Raw genomic sequence first — 19,073 nt, 5'->3', positions numbered from 1 at the left:
AAAGGAGATCAGTCCTGGGTGTTCACTGGAAGGACTGATGCTAAAGCTGAAACTCCAGTACTTTGGCCACCTCATGTGAAGAGTTGACTCATTGGAAAAGACTCTGATGCTTGGAGGGATTGGGGGCAGAAGTAAAAGGGGATGACAGAGAATGAGATGGCTGGATGGCATCACCGACTCGATGGATGTGAGTTTGAGTGAACTCCGGGAGTTGGTGATGGACAGGGAGGCCTGGCGCGCTGGGATTCATGGGGTCGCAAAGAGTCGGACACAACTGAGCAACTGAACTGAACTGAACATGAGAAAGAAGTTTCTTAGAAAACCAAATATCACCCTGGAAGAGGTATCTGATTTGTAATTTTGACTCCAGAGGGTAAAGTAGAAAGAATAAAGGCAGGTTTCAATTCCATTTAAGAAAAATCTCTGAAAATGTTAAGAAGTACCTGTTCATGGAATTGAAACAGGAAGGAAGAGGGATAGGGCACAACCTTTGAAAGAATGACATGACCACCAGACCTGACAAAAACTGGTTAGATCCAACCAGGTCCAAGATAGTGGGAGATTCAATTTCCTGTGGACCTTGAGACTCATTATACACACCCTGTAATGCATTAGCTAAATGACACACCCATGGGTTTCACAACAGTTCTTAGGCCAACCCTAAAAGGCCAAAAAATTTGGCAACCCTAAAAGCTCAATTCCTGGAAATCTCTGCCCCTTCCCCCAAACAGTTGGACTAATCCTTCCACTTACTAGACTGTGAAATTACACAGCCCGTAAAACCTAACCACCTCACATTTCATGCCCCCTGGCCTTCCAACATAGCCCACACTGTCTGTGGAGTGCATTTCTTCCAAGGCTGTTCTCCCCTTTTGAGATAGACCACATTTTGTCTCTTATTGTTCAGTAGCTAAGTCACTTTCAATCTTGGCAACCCCATGGACTACAGCATGCCAGGCTTCCCTGTCCTTCACTATCTCCCAGAGTTTGCTCAAACTCATGTCCATTGAGTCAATGATGCCATCCCACCATCTCATCCTCTGTCACCTCATTCTCCTACCCTTAATCTTTTCCCAGCATCAGGGTCTTTTCCAAAGAGTCAGGTCTTAGCATCAGGTGGCCAAAGAATTGGAGCTTCACATTCAGCATCAGTCCTTCCAATGAATATTCAGGGTTGATTTCCTTTAGGATTGACTGGTTTGATCTCCTTTGGGGACTCTTAAGAGTCTTCTCTAGCACCACAATTTGAAAGCATCAGTTCTTTGGTGCTCAGCCTTGTGGTCCAAGTCTCATATCCGTACATGACTACTGGAAAATCCATAGCTTTTACTAGATAGACATCTCCATGCATTCTGTTTGTGGAATGTGCGTCTCTCAATAAACACTCTTCTTACCTATTTGTTTTGTCTTTTATTGAATTCTGTCTACATGAGTCTTAGAGAATCTTTTTTAAAAATTTTTTAATTTTATTTATTTATTCTTTGACTATGCACAACAACATGTAGGCTCTTCATTCACTGTACAGGGATGGAACCTGTGCCCCCTGCTTGGAAAGCACGGAGTCTTAACCACTAACTGCCAGGGAAGTTCGACACAAAGAATCTGAGCTTCGTTAAGTCCTGACCCCAGGTGTGTGATTTCAGTTAAAAGACTGTGGGTTCAAGTCCTGATCTGGGTTCAGGCTGGGTTTGAGTCTGGCCCATTGGTTCAAGTCCCATCTGGGTAGTGTGGTTTCAGCACGATCTACTCTGTGAGATCAGAAACTTGTCTCTGCTCCAGATAATCACATAGAGTTAACCAGTCACACTGAGGAGTTATTTTTGAAGAGGGAAATGTGTTCCATAACCACTCATTGAATACTCTCTATGGTCGAGCACTGGGCTAGCTTCTGAAGATGTAAAACTGAGTAAGGTATGGTTTCAACCAGGTAAGAAAGAGATATCAACAAGTAACAATGCCCCCGAGTAACTCACATCACTGGCCTCACCAGCCTATAACAGAATGAGATCCCACTTACTTTTTATATACTACCCTTATTTCAGCTCCATGCCCCACCTGCCTAAATTCCAGAAATAAGCCTCCTTGAAGTGTCTCTCCAATTATTCTCAGTCTCCTAGGATAACGCTTTCTTATCTGGCCAATGAGGAAAAGGAGCCTTAACAATGGAAAACCATGGCAATCCTCTCAGAGCAAGCTCCAGAGTGACAGTCACAGCTGCAGGGGGAAGCTTGCTTGGGAACTCGAGTGGGAGTGGAGGCTCCTGCTTGAGGCCAATCAGGAGACTTGCAGGGTGGAAAAAGAGCTTCAGAATTCAGTGGCTGAGTAGATGCAGTTTGACCTGGAATTGATGTGGTATCTGAATCCCAACCCCCAAAGGACCTGGTTTGCCCAGAAAATGTGGCCAAGAAAAGTTGGATTCACAGGGGAGAAGTGTGTACCCAAGAAGGGCACCCGAAGTGTTGAGTTTTATTTAGAAGACGGTTTCCAAGCCAAGGATAGCCGTGGATCTGTCTGTTTAACTCTCCCATTTTTGTGCAGTTCTTATAGCCAACCAAGCAGAAATATGCTGATGACACCGTCCTGCTAAGGAGGGAGATGAGAACAGAGGGCTTCCCAGGTGGCTCATTGGTAAAGAATGGGCCTGCCAAGCAGGAAACACAGGTTCGATTCCAGGGTCAGGAATATCCCCTGGGAAAGGGAATGGCAACCCGCTCAAGTATTCTTGCCTGGAAAATTCCATGAACAGAGGAACCTGAAAGGCTGCAGTCCATAGGGTCACAAAGGAGTCGGACACAACTGCATGATTCAACACACAGAAATATGTTGATGACACCATGCTGCTAAGGAGGGATAAGAGAACAGACACGTCTGAAGGATGAGGAAGATTTTCAGGAGGAGTCTCTTTATGCATGAGAGTTTCTTGCCCAGATTTAGGAAGTGGGACCAGCCCCAGCTGTTCATTCTCAGTTTCTGAATGTCGGTGGTTCACACAACCTTGTGGCCTCTGGCCCTCCTTACCTGCATTTACTCACATCGCAGTGCAAACCGGAGCCTGCAAAGTCGACATCACCTCTGCCGGTCCCATTTCCCTTTCCAGTCCAGACACGTCTCCTGGGTCAAGATGCCAACCAAGGACAGATGGAATTCCTTCTGCAGAAGTGACCCTAAGGCTCCTTAGTGATCCTGAGCGGGGATTTTATTCTACTATTTGCCGTGCAAACAGGATGCCACCTATTTCAAGCACAACAGAATAATACACCTCACGGAAATGCCAAGAAGTCCTGGAGGGGGAGGAAATAGCCTTGATTCTGGAGAAAAAGAAAAATTGTACTAATAATACTACCCCCAAAGAAACCACTTAGAGAAGCCAGATGATTTTCTAACACAGAGAGGCTGAAGTAAAACACCACGAACTAGAATGAATGCCAAAAGGAGGTGTCTTGAAAGAGTCAATATTGCAGCATTAATACCCAGATGGCTCTCTCTAGGGCACGCAAACTCTGCTGGAGAAGGAAGTGGGTAGGAGGCAGGGGAGAAAGGCAGCTTCACACCAAGCACGGAAAGGGAAATATGCATTTAATTTTAAGCTGTCCTCCTGGGCTCCCCACTGTGTGAGCCCACCAGCGAACAGCGGAAGGGAAAACAGTAACATTCTAGGCTTTGTGTGTGTGTGTGTGTGTGTGTGTGTGTGTGTTCTCCCTTCTGTGAACTGTTATACGGTTCACACATGTTACCACGGCAGTGGATTCCAGAGGGGTCCTGCTGAACAGAGGCTCTTCTTCTTTGAATTACTCATCTGGGGGAAGAAGGGGAGGGATGTCCTGTGATCAAACTATTTCAGAAGTACTGAATTCATCAAAATTTTAACTGTTTGTTTACTGCAGAGTTCTTAGACTGATTTACTCTGTTAATATACATTGTGACTTTCCAAACAGAGAAATATGTGGTTTTCTCCAATTTAGATGAATGGGTCCTTTCTTGGGGCACTTTCTGGATCTAGAGTTCTAGAAACTCGGCCTTGAAACATCACAGAAGCAATCCTTTATCCCCGTATCTGATCTGTCATTCCGTCTTGAGATCTGCCTCGTGGTCACCACATCCTTACACCCTGATCCCAGCAGCCACCGCCTGGCAGGGCTGCCTGGGTCTGATTCTTCATCCCAAATTCTATTCGACATGTTCCCCATGCCTTATCTCACCAAGCCCAGTCTGACTCCTCCATCTGCCTCTGAGATCCTGCAAAACCATCAGCTTTCCTTTAGTCTTATTCCAAAATGAGAATGAACATTTCTGGAGGGCTTTGTACACAGAACTGTTTTCACTTTACTTCTTTTTTAAAAAATATATTTGTTTTTAATTGCTTTGCAATATTGTGTTGGTTTCTGCCACACATCAACACGAATCAAAGCCATAGGTATACATATGACCCCTCCCTCCTGAACCTCCTTCCCACCTCCCACCGGTTCCCACCCCTCTAGGTTGTGACAGAACATTGGATTTGACCTCCCTGAGTCATACAGCAAATTCCACTGGCTATCTATTTTGCACATGGTAATGTATATGTTTCAATGTTACTCTCTCAATTCGTCCCACCCTCTGCTTGCCCCTCGGTGCCCACAGGTCTGTTCTCTATGTCTGTGTCTCTATCGTTGCCCTGCAGATAGATAGGTTCATCATTATCTCACTTTACTTCTGTTAGCTCACTCAATCTCACCCCTCCTACAGCCTCTTTTAAAACTTGACAAATGGGAAACCCAGATAGAGAGAAGTTCAGTTACACGCCCCAGGTCACCGGGCTACCAGTGGCTGAGCCACAGTATGAACCTCTCAAGCCCAGCTGCCAAACCAAAGCTCTCTTGCAGCCACAGCTGCCTGCCTCTGCACCCACCTGCTTGTCTCTGATTCTCAGGGAGCCTTCCCAGCTGGGGGGCCCTCTCTCCCTGACCTTGTTCCACCGCAGAAAATGGATGAGACTAGGTCCAACCCTGAAGGCTCAGTCGTGTCCGACTCTTTGCGACCTCATGAATCACAGCACGCCAGGCCTCCCTGTCCATCACCAACTCCCGGAGTTCACTCAGACTCACGTCCATCCAGTCAGTGATGCCATCCAGCCATCTCATCCTCTGTCGTCCCCTTCTCCTCCTGCCCCCAATCCCTCCCAGCATCAGAGTCTTTTCCAATGAGTCAACTCTTCGCATGAGGTGGCCAAAGTACTGGAGTTTCAGCTTTAGCATCATTCCTTCCAAAGAAATCCCAGGGCTGTTCTCCTTCAGAATGGACTGGTTGGATCTCCTTGCAGTCCAAAGGACTTTCAAGAGTCTTCTCCAACACCACAGTTCAAAAGCATCAATTCTTCGGCGCTCAGCCTTCTTCACAGTCCAACTCTTACATCCACACATGACCACAGGAAAAACCATAGCCTTGACTAGACGGACCTTTGTTGGCAAAGTAATGTCTCTGCTTTTGAATATGCTATCTAGGTTGGTCATAACTTTCCTTCCAAGGAGTAAGCATCTTTTAATTTCATGGCTGCAATCACCATCTGCAGGGATTTTGGAGCCCCAAAAATAAAGTCTGACACTGTTTCCACTGTTTCCCCATCTATTTCCCATGAAGTGATGGGACTGGATGCCATATGAGTCCTTAGACCCTCCAAATAGGAGATCTTGGAACACATGGAATCTGATATTCTAATTATTCATATGAGGACACTGGGCCCAGAGAGATGATGTGATTGGTTCAGCTCACCCAAACTCATACTGAACCAGGATTTAGAGTACTTGAATTCCCTCAACTTTCTCTCTCTAAATTTATTTATTTGGCTATGCTGGGTCTTAGTTGCAACATGTGGGATCTAGTTCCCTGACCAGGGATAGAACCCAGGCCCCCTGCATTAGAGGCATGGAATCTTAACCACTGGACCACCAGGAAAGTCCCAACATTCTCTCTCTAGAATCTTCCTGAATAAGGGAAGGCAAGGCAATACTTTGACATTCCCAGGACTTTGGCCTGAGTTCCTGAGTGGCTTTCCTCTGTTTCCAAAAAAAGGTTGCACAGGAAACTGCTTAAAACAGGGGTCCTCAACCTGTGGGCCATGAACTGGTACCTCCTGTCAGATCAGCAGTAGCGTTAGATTAGAAATAAAACACAAATAAAATAAGTGTAATGCTTTTGAGCGGGAGAAATATCAATCACCTCAGATATGCAGATGACACCACCCTTATGGCAGAAAGTGAAGAGGAACTAAAAAGCCTCTTGATGAAAGTGAAAGAGGAGAGTGAAAAAGTTGGCTTAAAGCTCAACATTCAGAAAACGAAGATTATGGCATCTGGCCCCATCACTTCATAGGAAATAGACGGGGAAACAGTGGAAGCACCGTCAGACTTTATTTTTGGGGGCTCCAAAACCACTGCAGATGGTGATTGCAGCCATGAAATTAAAAGATGCTTACTCCTTGGAAGGAACGTTATGACCAACCTAGATAGCATATTAAAAAAGCAGAGACATTACTTTGCCAACAAAGGTCTGTCAGGTCAAGGCTATGGTTTTTCCTATGGTCATGTGTGGATGTGAGAGTTGGACTGTGAAGAAAGCTGAGTGCCGAAGAATTGATGCTTTTGAACTGTGGTGTTGGAGAAGACTCTTGAGAGTCCCTTGGACTGCAAGGAGATCCAACTAGTCCATTCTGAAGGAGATCAGTCCTGGGTGTTCATTGGAAGGACTGATGCTAAAGCTGAAACTCCAATACTCTGGCCACCTCATGCGAAGAGTTGACTCATTGGAAAAGACTGATGCTGGGAGGGATTGGGGGCAGGAGGAGAAGTGGACGACAGAAGATGAGATGGCTGGATGGCATCACCGACTCGATGGACGTGAGTCTGAGTGAACTCCGGGGGTTGGTGATGGACAGAGAGGCCTGGCGTGCTGCGATTCATGGGGTCGCAAAGAGTCAGACATGACTGAGGGACTGAACTAAACTGAATGCTTTTGAATCATCCTGAAACCATCCACCGGCACAACTCCCATCTGTGGAAAAATTGTCTTCCACAAAACAAGTCCCTGGTGCCACAAAGGTCGGGGACCGCTGGAAGAGGCCGCCAGTATTTCATCAAAAGAATTCCTTTTTCTGCATCCAGCAGCAAGGATGGTGCTCCCGGTCCTTCTCCAGGTTGCAAAGGGACATTGTCCTCAGGATCACCATTACTCCTCTACTCAATCCTTTAGGGAGCAGTCTACACAGAGTGAGATGGTTAGATAGCATCAAAGACTCAATGGACATGAATTTGAGCAAATTCTGGAAGATAGTGAAGGACAGAGAAGCCTGGCTTGCTGCAGTCCATGGGGTCACAAAGAGTCAGACACAACTTAGCAACTGAACAACAACAACAGACCTTATTTATACATCCAGGAGTCCAACAACGCCTTGGCTGAAGCAGATGGGCCCCAGTCCTCAAATCATAAATCCTTAGCAGGGAGGGATTCTGTCTAGCCCAGCTCCCTGCCTGGAGATAAGATTTTATTGTCCCTAATTTTTCAGACAAGGGCCTGAATCCCAGAGAGGTTAACCGACTTGCCCACGGTCACACCTCCAGTAATTAGAACAGTCACTTAAGGTTATTACCTATTTAGACTCCTAGTGGCATAGAATGTCAGTGCTGAAAGTGATCTTACGAGAACAGGGACCATATTTTCAGAACCCAAAACTAGGACATTTAGTTTGGCAAACCCAAGTGCCCTTATGGGGGCAGAGAACACATTATTAGAATTGGTGATGGCCCAGAAAAAGGGGGGATGTATGGCTGTGGTTCTTAAACACCATCCAGTCCAGTGCCCCTCATTTCACAGTGGAGGCGACTGGAGCCCAAAGAGGCTCAGTGACTTGCCGGAGGTCGTAGGCAGAAACGTTTTCTGTTTTCTCAACTCTGAAGGTTGAGTCAACAGGGCGTGGGTGGGGGAGTAAAGAAGGGTCCATTGTTCCAGGCAGTTTGCCCTCCAGTGGACTGACTTGACCCCACTGTGCCTGCCTTAATCCAGAGTGGGTGTGGCTGTCCCCTACACACCAGAGAAATAACATTCAAAGCCAGATAAAACTTGGGGTCTTGAGTTTTTCCAGACCTGGGCAGCAAGGCCGAAAGGAATCTAGAGAACTAAAAGTCCTTTTCCTTTAGGGGGTAGCATTCGACAGAAAGGAGATGCTACTTTCTGGGGTTTTCTTTTTTTCTAATTTCCTCCCAGAAACAAGATGTTAAAATGACAAGATATAGATAATCACTCCCCCAGCTTTCTAAATTCTAGTGTAAATCAAAGAAACAAGTCAAGTTGACACATATTTAATAAGGATCTGCATAAGCCCTGTCATGAATGAGGCACTATAAATATATATTATTACATCTTCAATTTGCCCCTAACCCTTGCCTCGTGCACTGCGTGACCTCATTTTATATTCAGTAGCAGAAAAGGAGACCAAAGAACCAGCTCGAGCGCTCAGGGTGAGTCCATTCCCAGCTAGTTCCTTTGGCCTGGAGTCCCTCAATCTCTAGATCAACATTCCTTCCCACATTAAAAAGTGCATTTTGTCATGTCCTTTTAACACCATGGCCATCCAAATGAGGACTCTGAGCAGCAGATGGAACCCTTCCAAGAGTCTGCCTAACCTCTCCTCTATGCAAATGCTGATACTCTGCTGATGGAGAAATTGCTCCCGGAAAACCAGTTTCCTCCTTATCGTCCAACAGGCTTCTGGGATACACCCTGCTGTGTAGGGTGGGCTCCTGGGCTGTTACCACACCACCCCCTATCCCTGCAGAAAGAGAAATTGCTGAGAACCGCCTGCCCAGACTGAGATTTCAGAGACATGTTTGAATGGGAGCTGTGTTCCCACTCCCCAGTTTAGAAACTGTTTTCCTGAGGCTTATTTTCCAGTGTTCTAGTTGCTTTGCACCCTCGGGGCCCTGGAGCTAGCATTCTCAAAGCCTTGCCACCCACAATCCACCCGCTATTGTCAGGGTTCAACAAGCGTTTCATTCATTCCTTCCTTCATTCATTTCCTCTGAATTTGTTTCCAAAGGACCGTAACCTGCCATTCAAGCCCACCCTCTATTCCACTGGCAAAGAATCAAGACGGGAGGTGAATGGCCAGCCTGCACAATGGGCTCCCCAGCTCTGTCCAAATGAGAGCACGTTTCCATGTCCGCCGTTCAGCCGAGCCTTCAATCCTGCCTCGGGTGAAAGCAAGTGACACCGAACTCGAGAAGAGCTAATAACAACCTGATCTCCCAGATAGCATCTTCTTTAATTATTTAGAGAAAGAGACAGTCGGTTTAAAAACCCGTCCTGTTCCAGTTCTTTTGTTAAAACCCTCTTAGAGTCAGTGACAGGCTGTGTAGCTGAGACTAGGAAGGGGCTGGTCCTGGGTGGGGAGTCCGGCAGGAAAGATGCTTTCTGAATGGAAAGGAAGGATGAGGAGAAAGACCCTTTGTTTACAGGACAGTTATGCACACGGTTTCTCTGCCAAAAATTCCAGCAAACACAACTGATGGATTGTATTTTGTTTTTAAAAACATGTATTTACTTATTTGGCGGCACGGAGTCTTAGTTGTGGCACACTGGATCTTTAGTTGCAACATGCAGACTCTTAGTTGTGGTATGTGGGATCTCATTCCCTGACCTGGGCACCCTGCATTGGGAGTGCAGAGTCTTAGCCACCAGATCTCCAGGGAAGTCCCACCTTGTATATTTTAAAGAGTAGATTAGACAAAGCCAAGAGAACAGCCAAGTCTAACTTCCATGGAAACTTGTTGGTGCCTATGGATGTAACAGAGGAAGCAAGATCTCTGGAAGCAGCTTTAAGGACCAGCTCTGCCACTGACTAGTTGTGTGATGTGTGTGTGTGTGTGTAATATGTGTGTGTGTGTAATGTGTGTGTATGTGTGTGTAATGTGTGTATGTGTGTATAATGTGTGTGTGTGTGTAATGTGTGTGTGTGTACACTGTATGTGTGTGTAATGTGTGTGTGTTAGCCACTCAGTCATGTCCGACTCTGCGAACACATGGACTGTAGCCCACCGGGCTCTTCTGCCTGTGGGATTCTTGGCCAGGCAACAATACTGGAGTGGGTTGCCATTTCCTTCTCCAGGTGTGATGTGGGATGGGTTATTTAACTTCTGTAAACCTTCTGTTTCCTCACCTGTGAAATAAACATCATAATAGCTATTCTAGAGGTGATCTGAGGATGAGATAAGAACAGCTTACATAGTAAAGGCACCATAAATGTTATCTTAAAGATGAATTTTGTGGCTGTTGTTTTGTTGCTAAATTGTGTCTGATGCTTTTAGGATCCCATGGACTGTAGCCTGCCAGGCTCCTCTGTCCATGGGATTTCCCAGGCAAGAATACTGGAGTGGGTTGCCATTTCCTCCTCCAGGAGATCTTTCCGACCCAGGGATCAAACCCCTATCTCCTGCATTGGTAGGCGGACGCTTTACCACTGAGCCACCAGAGAAGTTAAACATAAACAGGGCAATTCATGGACCGGGGAGAAAGAAAGTCAACCAACTGATTATGTGGACTGTTTTAACATTGTTTCTGGTGGATTTGTTTCCTTGCTGGACTTCATGTGCACTTGAATTCCTCACACGAATTTAATAAACACGTGCTTAATGAGGATTAGATGCAGCATTATAGTGGTGCTCTGCGTCTTTCGATTTGAGGTCACAAAAGGAAATTCAGATACAGATCTGGATGCTCACATGCTTTCTCAGTTGATAAGGGAAGCCTGGAGTCAGCTGCTGTTCCTTTGATGAGAGATGAAGTACCAGGCATGGGGAACAGGGGAGAAGGCTGATTAGGAGGATACAGACTAAGGAATCAGCAACATTAGAATAAACAGAACAAAAAAAATAGAAGCGTGTTCCCCAGTGAAATCAACGCCTCCTCCCTCGTCTCTCCTGAGCCCTGTGGCTGCAGTGGGCTTGTGTCTGCAACACTTAGCACAGTCCTCGCCTGGACAAGGTGATGTCCAGGTGTTAAAGAAAGTGACAAGAGGATAAAGCTTACTTACTAACACCCAGACAGAGTTTAATCTTGTGTGTGGCACCTCTCTAAGAACTTTATAAATATGAAGTGAGTTAATCTTCAAAACAACTCACTAACATAGGTATTTTATGGTCCCTATTTTACAGTTGAGGAAACAGAAGCCTGACTGTAATAGCTAAGTTTATTAAGTATCTCATATAATAATAATAAACATAGCTATCATCACCCTGCTTATTCAACTTATATGCAGAATACATCATGCGAAATGTTGGCCTGGATGAAGCACAAGTTGGAATCAAGATTGCTGGGAGAAATATCAATAACCTCAGATACACAGATGACACCACCCTAATGGCAGAAAGCAAAGAAGAACTAGAGAGCCTCTTGTTAAAAGTGAAAGAGGAAAGTGAAAAAGTTGGCTTAAAACTCAACGTTCAGAAAACGAAGATCATGGCATCCGGTCCCATCACTTCATGGCAAATAGATGGGGAAACAGTGGAAACAATGTCAGACTTTATTTTTTGGGGCTCCAAAATCACTGCAGATGGTGACTGCAGCCATGAAATTAAAAGATGCTTGCTCCTTGGAAGAAAAGCTATGACCAACCTAGATAGCATATTAAAAAGCAGAGACATTACATTGCCAACAAAGGTCCGTCTAGCCAAAGCTATAGTTTTTCCAGTAGTCATATGTGGATGTGAGAGTTGGATTATAAAGAAGGCTGAGTGCCAAAGAAATTATGCTTTTGAACTGTGGTGTTGGAGAAGACTCTTAAGAGTCCCTTGGACTGCAAGGAGATCCAACCTATCAATCCTAAAGGAAATCAGTCCTGAATATTCATTGGAAGGACTGATGCTGAAGCTGAAACTCCAATACTTTGGCCACCCAATGTGAAGAACCCATTCATTGGAAAAGACCCTGATGCTGGGAAAGATTTAAGGTGGGAGAAGGACACAACAGAGGATGAGATGGTTGGATAGCATCACTGACAAGATGGACATGAGTTTGAGTAGCCTCCGGGAGTTGGTGATGGACAGGGAAGCCTGGCATGCTGAAGTCCATGGGGTCGCAAAGAGTCGGACATGACTGAGTGACTGAACTGACTAAGTATCTATGATGTGGCAGGGTTTTAATGTGTCTTCAGTGTAGTCCTCAGAACCCTATAAATTGAAGGTATTATTACTCCATTTATTTTTTAAATTTATTTAAAATTTATTTTGGGGGGTTCGCCATGTGGTATGTGGGATCTTCCCTTACCAGGGGTCAAACTCATTCCCCCTGCACTGAGAACTCCCTATTACTCTATTTATTATTACTAGTCTTTTACAGATGAAGAGTGAAGTTCATGGAGGCTCAATGACCTGCCTGTAATGCAGGAGACCCAGGTTTGATCCTTGGGTTGGGAAGATCCCCCGGAGAAGGGAATGACTACTCACTTCAGAATTCTTGCCTGGAGAATTCCATAGACAGAGGAGCCTGGCAGGTCCCAGTCCATGGGGTCGCAAGGAGTCGGACAAGACTGAGAGACCAACACTTTCAGTGACTTGCTTATGGTCACACAGACACTAAATGGTCTGATTCCACTGCTCCGGACAGCCCCTGGACCTCCAGGACACACTTACTACCCTCAGGAGGTGAGGTGAGATCAGAGATAAAGGCTCCATCTAACAAAGACACAAGTGACGTCAAAGTAAAGCAAAAATATCCTAAGTTCTAGCCTTCCCTCTCTTGCCCATCACCACTCCATTGTGGGACTGAAGCCCTGCTTGGCTGGGTGGTTTGGAGATAACCAGACTTACCGAAAAACCTGAAGTGAGATTCTCTCTCCTCCTCCTCAAACTACACCCTGTTCTAGACATTTAATGACAGACATTCCACTCTGTTGTGGTCACCCTTGTGACCCCAGGCTGTCTCTGCCCTTACTCTGCCTTTATCTCAAAGATGAAAAAACAACCACCTCTGGGAAGGAAAGGGCTCTGAATGAGGTGAGAGAGACAGGACGAGAGCCGTGGCTGGGGAGCATGAGGAGGATGGGGACCAGGGACCCAGAGGTGGGACTCAGAGGTATGTTCCCAGAGGGACAGCTGACCCATGCAGGGTGAGACCACAGCCCACGCTCTGTTGGCAGACCGCAGCCCCGCTCCCAGAGCTGAAGTTGGCGACCCTCATTGACAGGTGCCTTCTCCAGGGCTAGACGCTCCGCAGTCTCGGGGCAGAAAGGATGAGCAGATGGCCAGAGTCTCCGGTTAGATGGTGATACGTCTCCATCTCTTCTCCCGTCTGGGCCATCACTAGAGGTCCAGTGTTTGGCCGGTGCTGCTTGGAAGCCTCACCTTTTGTCCATTCCCGAGGGCTGAGGCACACCTGGCCCAGCAGGTTGGAGCTGGGTGGAGCCCTGAGATTGCCCTGACCCAGGGCAATTGTTACCTGGAACGGCCAGAGTGCAACCATCAATCACGTCTCACCTGCGGTTGACATTCCCTTCCCCCAGCTCAGGGGCTTGGGTCCTTCTGGGAGGGACTGGAACCAGGAGAACCTCTTAGCCAAGGCTTGGGGAGGATGAATTGAGACATGGGAAAAGAGGCGGCCTGCAGCAGCAGGTGGGGAGTTAGCAGGGAGTAACCAGTCTGGGACAATTGCCTAGAATAAACACTGTTGTCTGCCACAAGCTTTTCTGTGCCAGCCGGGGCCTGCTGAGCTGACCGTGCTTAAAGGGCCAGTTGCCGAGCTAACAGAAGCAAGCTGAGATCTGTCCTGGGGGAGCTGATGGTGGCACTGAACCTGAGGGCAGGAGCTCATGGGAGCGGGAGTCAGGGGATGGGAAGTAAGTCCGAAAGCAGAGCATCCTGGCCCTGAAGGAAGGCTGGGAGTCAGGCTCGGTGACAGACCGTTCTGACCCAAGGCTGGCTGCCCGCTGTCATCTGGGATTGTTCAGTTGAAAAAAATGAGACCGAACCAGAAACAGAGCAGCCTCTCTCGATGTTTCGGGCTGAGTCTGCCTTTCACCCACTGCTCTCTCACGCCCAGGAATTCACGTGCTGCTCCATTTCCCCCTGTGGTCCCTCCCAGTTTCCATCCACCTAAGTGCTATCCTTTTCTGTCACAGGAAACTCACATCCTTCTATTCTCATCTTCACTCCTCTGAAACCCAAACTGTGAAGATGAAAGATTTAACCATATTAAAATCCACACTTTACCCTCATTTTACCAGCAGTGATGTAATCCGTCTCCTACTTCCTGGGGGAGGATGCATGGCCCCCTTCTCCATCTCCTTGTGTATCAGGAAACTACTACCTGGATTCAAGGCCCCCTGGACGAGGGAGCTGTGGTTACCTGGAAACTGATCTGCAGTAAATACGCCTCCAGTTCTGAGTAGGGATTGTTTGGTCTTCTGGGAAACTGGTTTTACCTCTCTGCCCCGACCTCCGCCTCTGCTCCACCCTGAGGATATTTGAATTCAGGACTGGTCACAAGGATGTCCTGGAGCAAAAGCTTTCAGGACTCCAGTCAGTCAGGTGGAAGTTCATCTGGAGGAAAGAGAGGTGTTCTCTAAGGGAGAACCTAGGAGATCTATTTGTTTTGTAAGAAGAGTGAGGCAGAGAGGAAGGAAGGAAGGAAGGAAGGGACAGAGGGAGAGAGAGAGAAAGAAAACAAGCAAACAAGCAGGGGTAGCTGGGGTGCTGCGGGATTCTAACTTGTCTGCCTTTTCTTAAGGTACAACTTTCACCTGAGAGGGAACTAAACAGGGCAGAATAAAACCGGGGGGGGGGGGCAAGACTAGCTGGGGTGTGTGTGTGATCAAAACAGTGGTGTTATACCGCCTTTGGGGGCTTCCCTGGTGGCTCAGATGGTAAAAAGCAGATGGTAAAGATGGCCTGCAAAGCAGAAGACCTGGGTTCAATCCCTAGGTTGGGAAGATCCCCTGGAGGAGGGCATGGGAACCCACTTCACTGTTCTTGCCTGGAGAATCCCATGGACAGAGGAGCTTGGTGGGCTACCATCCATGGGGTCGTAAAGAGTCGGACTCGACTGAGTGACTAACGCTTTCACTTTGTACCTCCTTTGACTAATTTCCCAGCCAAAGACCACTCAGAAAAACCCTTAATGATTTCTTTCAGGAAATGTGTAGCACTTGTTCTGTGTCAGCTTATCTTTACATCTCTTCATGAGAAAGGCAGGCTGAATACAAGTTCCTGGCTTCCTTGAAGGCAAAGGCCCGCCTGCCTAACCTAGTGCATTGCATACCAGGCATTAATGAACATTTCTGACTTGACTTTTCCGGGCTCCCTGGGCTCCTCTTATTTGGTTTCATAGTAGCCTCTGTTATGACATTCCTTGGCAGAGGCTCTTAGCCTCCTTGCCATGTCTAATCAGGAAGCTCGTGACAGAAGGCATAGCGAGGGTCCTCATTAAACCTTTTTGCAGTTTCCCACCTACTAGGGGAGGTACCACCAGCCCAGAGCTGAAGTTGGCGACCCACAACTTCACCAAACTTGGTGCTTCGCCAGCACCAAGACACTCAGGCAGAAGCACCTTCAGGGTTTTTACCATAAGTTCTGGCAGAAGCAGCTTCCCAAAGGAAACGTGCTGGTTATTGTACTAAAGTTTTGCGCTAAAAGGAGGAAACTGAATATGGTGTCTGATGCCCCCAAAGGCTTTTGGAAAAGTTTTCGCTGCCTGAAATGGGTCTTGCCTTAAGGATAGTACTCAGCCAATCAGAGCTTTCTCTGATGATGTCATGCTCTGTCAACAAATTTTATTGGTGGGAAGGCTCTGAGGTGTTGTGAGGGTGTAGAATTTCCACTGCAAGCTCAGGGGGAAATTGTGGCTTCATTTAAGGCTCTACAGAATTCCATGATGCTTATATTTCCAACCAAGCTGAGTTTATACTTGGCACTTGTTAAAAATTTGGGAAATTGAGAAACGTTCCTTTTTCCCTGTTGTCAAAAGTTGCTGATTCCTCAGTGGTTGGCTATTTTCCTGTACATACCTTCAGCAGAGTCCTTGGGATGATGCTCAGCACAGAATCAGTCCATGACAGTGGGTAGGGAATGACGTCACCGCAGGTGAACTTGTAGAAAGACATCTTCCGGTGAGGACGTTAGCGAGCAGGCTGTATGCATGCATATATTTCCATCTGATGGATTCCCAGGCATGCACGTGCCTTAAGTTCGCTCTGCACAGAGATGCAGAACTGAAAATAGCTCAGAGCTTTTTTTCCCCTCCTTTCCATGTGTCCCCAGCTCCCCTAAGTGAAGCCCCTGCTGTCTGCCTGTCTAGGCTGGAGTTAGCACACCAGCGTCTGTACTGAAGGCTAGTGCTGGTACAGTTTACCTCGAGCTGCGGAGGAGTTCCTTGGTTACCTGCATCCATGGGCTGGGAGCAACCGCCCATAACCACACATTAAAAGGATGTCTCGGACTGACTCACAGTCTCTGTTATTTCAAACAGCAGGCCGTTCCGCCCCCGCCACCTCTCCCTCAGGATAATCGACTCCACCCTCACCTCATCCGGGAAACCTCAGAGGAGCCCCACCTTGCCTCAGCCCTCCCCATCTTCAGTCCAGTTCTCTCTTCCAGCTTTTATCCTTGTCACCCATTTTCCCAAATATGTGACACTTAGTTACACTGTCTTAAACTGTGTTAGTGACTCATGAGTGTGCTTACATATTTCAGCTCTCCGAGCTTCTATGTTCTAACTATATTTACTTTCCCCCTGTCACATATTAAAGACAGTGCTGGGCATGGACTTGAATGCCCTGGGAATAAATACTGGGAGAGGGACTTCCCTGTGGTCCAGTGGCTAGGACTAAGTGCTCCCAATGCAGGGGGCCTGGGTTTGATCCCTGGTCAGGGAATTAGATGCTTCAACTAAGAATTTGAATTACAATGAAGATTGACGATGCCTCATGCTGTAACTAAAACCTGGTGCAGCCAAATAAATAAACTGGGATAATAAAATTTGTGTTATTATTATATAGGTATTTTGTAACATTAAATGAGATGATGTATGCTTGACATATCATTCAGTTCAGTTCAGTCGCTCAGTCATGTCCGACTCTTTGCAACCCCATGAATCGAAGCACGCCAGGCCTCCCTGTCCATCACCAACTCCCGGAGTTCACTCAGACTCACGCCCATCCAGTCAGTGATGCCATCCAGCCATCTCATCCTCTGTTGACCCCTTCTCCTCCTGCCCCCAATCCCTCCCAGCATCAGAGTCCTTTCCAATGAGTCAACTCTTCGCATGAGGTGGCCAAAGTATTGGAGTTTAAGCTTTAGCATCAGTCCTTCCAAAGAAATCCCAATGGACTAGTTGGATCTCCTTGCAGTCCAAGGGACTCTCAAGAGTCTTCTCCAACACCACAGTTCAAAAGCATCAATTCTTCAGCACTCAGCTTTCTTCACAGTCCAACTCTCACATCCATACATGACCACTGGAAAAACCATAGCCTTGACTAGACGGACCTTTGTTGGCAAAGTAATGTCTCTGCTTTTGAATATGCTATCTAGTTTGGTCATAACGTTCCTTCCAAGGAGTAAGCATCTTTTAATCTCATGGCTGCAGTCACCATCTGCAGTGATTTTGGAGCCCCCAAAAATAAAGTCTGACACTGTTTCCACTGTTTCCCCATCTATTTCCCATGAAGTGATGGGACCAGATGCCATGATCTTCGTTTTCTGAATGTTGAGCTTTAACCCAACCTTTTCACTCTCCTCTTTCACTTTCATCAAGAGGCTTTTTAGTTCCTCTTCACTTTCTGCCATAAGGGTGGTGTTATCTGCATATCTGAGGTGATTGATATTTCTCGATTATCAATCTTGATAATCTTGATTCCAGCTTGTGCTTCTTCCAGCCCAGCGTTTCTCATGATGTACTCTGCATAGAAGTTAAATAAGGAGGGTGACAATATACAGCCTTGACGTACTCCTTTTCCTATCTGGAACCAGTCTGTTGTTCCATGTCCAGTTCTAACTGTTGCTTCCTGACCTGCATACAAATTTCTCAAGAGGCAGATCAGGTGGTCTGGTCTTCCCATCTCTTTCAGAATTTTCCACAGTTTCTTGTGATTCACACAGTCAAAGACTTTGGCATAGTCAATAAAGCATAGAAATAGATGTTTTTCTGGAACTCTCTTGCTTTTTCCATGATCCAGTGGATGTTGGCAATTTGATCTCTGGTTCCTCTGCCTTTTCTAAAACCAGCTTGAACATCAGGAAGTTCACGGTTCACGTACTGCTGAAGCCTGGCTTGGAGAATTTTGAGCACTACTTTACTAGCGTGTGAGATGAGTGCAATTGTGTGGTAGTTTGAGCACTCTTTGGCATTGCCTTTCTTTGGGATTAGAATGAAAACTGACCTTTTCCAGTCCTGTGGCCATTGACGAGTTTTCCAGATTTGCATATTGAGTGCAGCACTTTCACAGCATCATCCTTCAGGATTTGAAATAGCTCAACTGGAATTCCATCACCTCCATTAGCTTTGTTCGTAGCATTGGAGCTTGGTAAATAATAGCTGAATCGGAATCCTAGCATGTAAACTCTTTAGGAATTATATATGGTGGTTATTTAGTCACTAAGTCATGTCTGACTCTTGTGACCCCATGGACTGCAGCCCACCAGGCTCCTCTGTCCATAGGATTCCCCAGACAAGAATACTGGAGTGGGTTGCCATGCCCTTCTCTAGGGGATCTTCCTGACCCAGGGATTGAACCTGGGTCTCTTGCATTGCAGGCGGATTCTTTATTGACTGAGCCACCAGTCATCCGCCAATGCCTAGTCTCTGAGGATAGAGACATTTAATAAAAGTCAACTGGCATACCTTATTTTTATTTATTTATAGTCAAGCCTCATGGCCTCTGGGATCCCCATTCCCCAACCAGGGATTAAATCCTGGCTCTTGGCAGTGAGTCCTAACCACTGGACCACCAAGGAATTCTCATTTTTTTAGGATGCCTCTCTAGATCAGACATATTCTGAAAATGGGTAATTCAGGGCATCAAGGAATTACAATGAGAATGAGTTAATATCATTTGATAT

This window comes from Bos javanicus, chromosome 29 (assembly GCF_032452875.1).
Source record: "Bos javanicus breed banteng chromosome 29, ARS-OSU_banteng_1.0, whole genome shotgun sequence".
NCBI classification, from domain to species: Eukaryota; Metazoa; Chordata; class Mammalia; order Artiodactyla; family Bovidae; genus Bos; species Bos javanicus.
Note: the sequence above shows the minus strand (reverse complement) of the source record.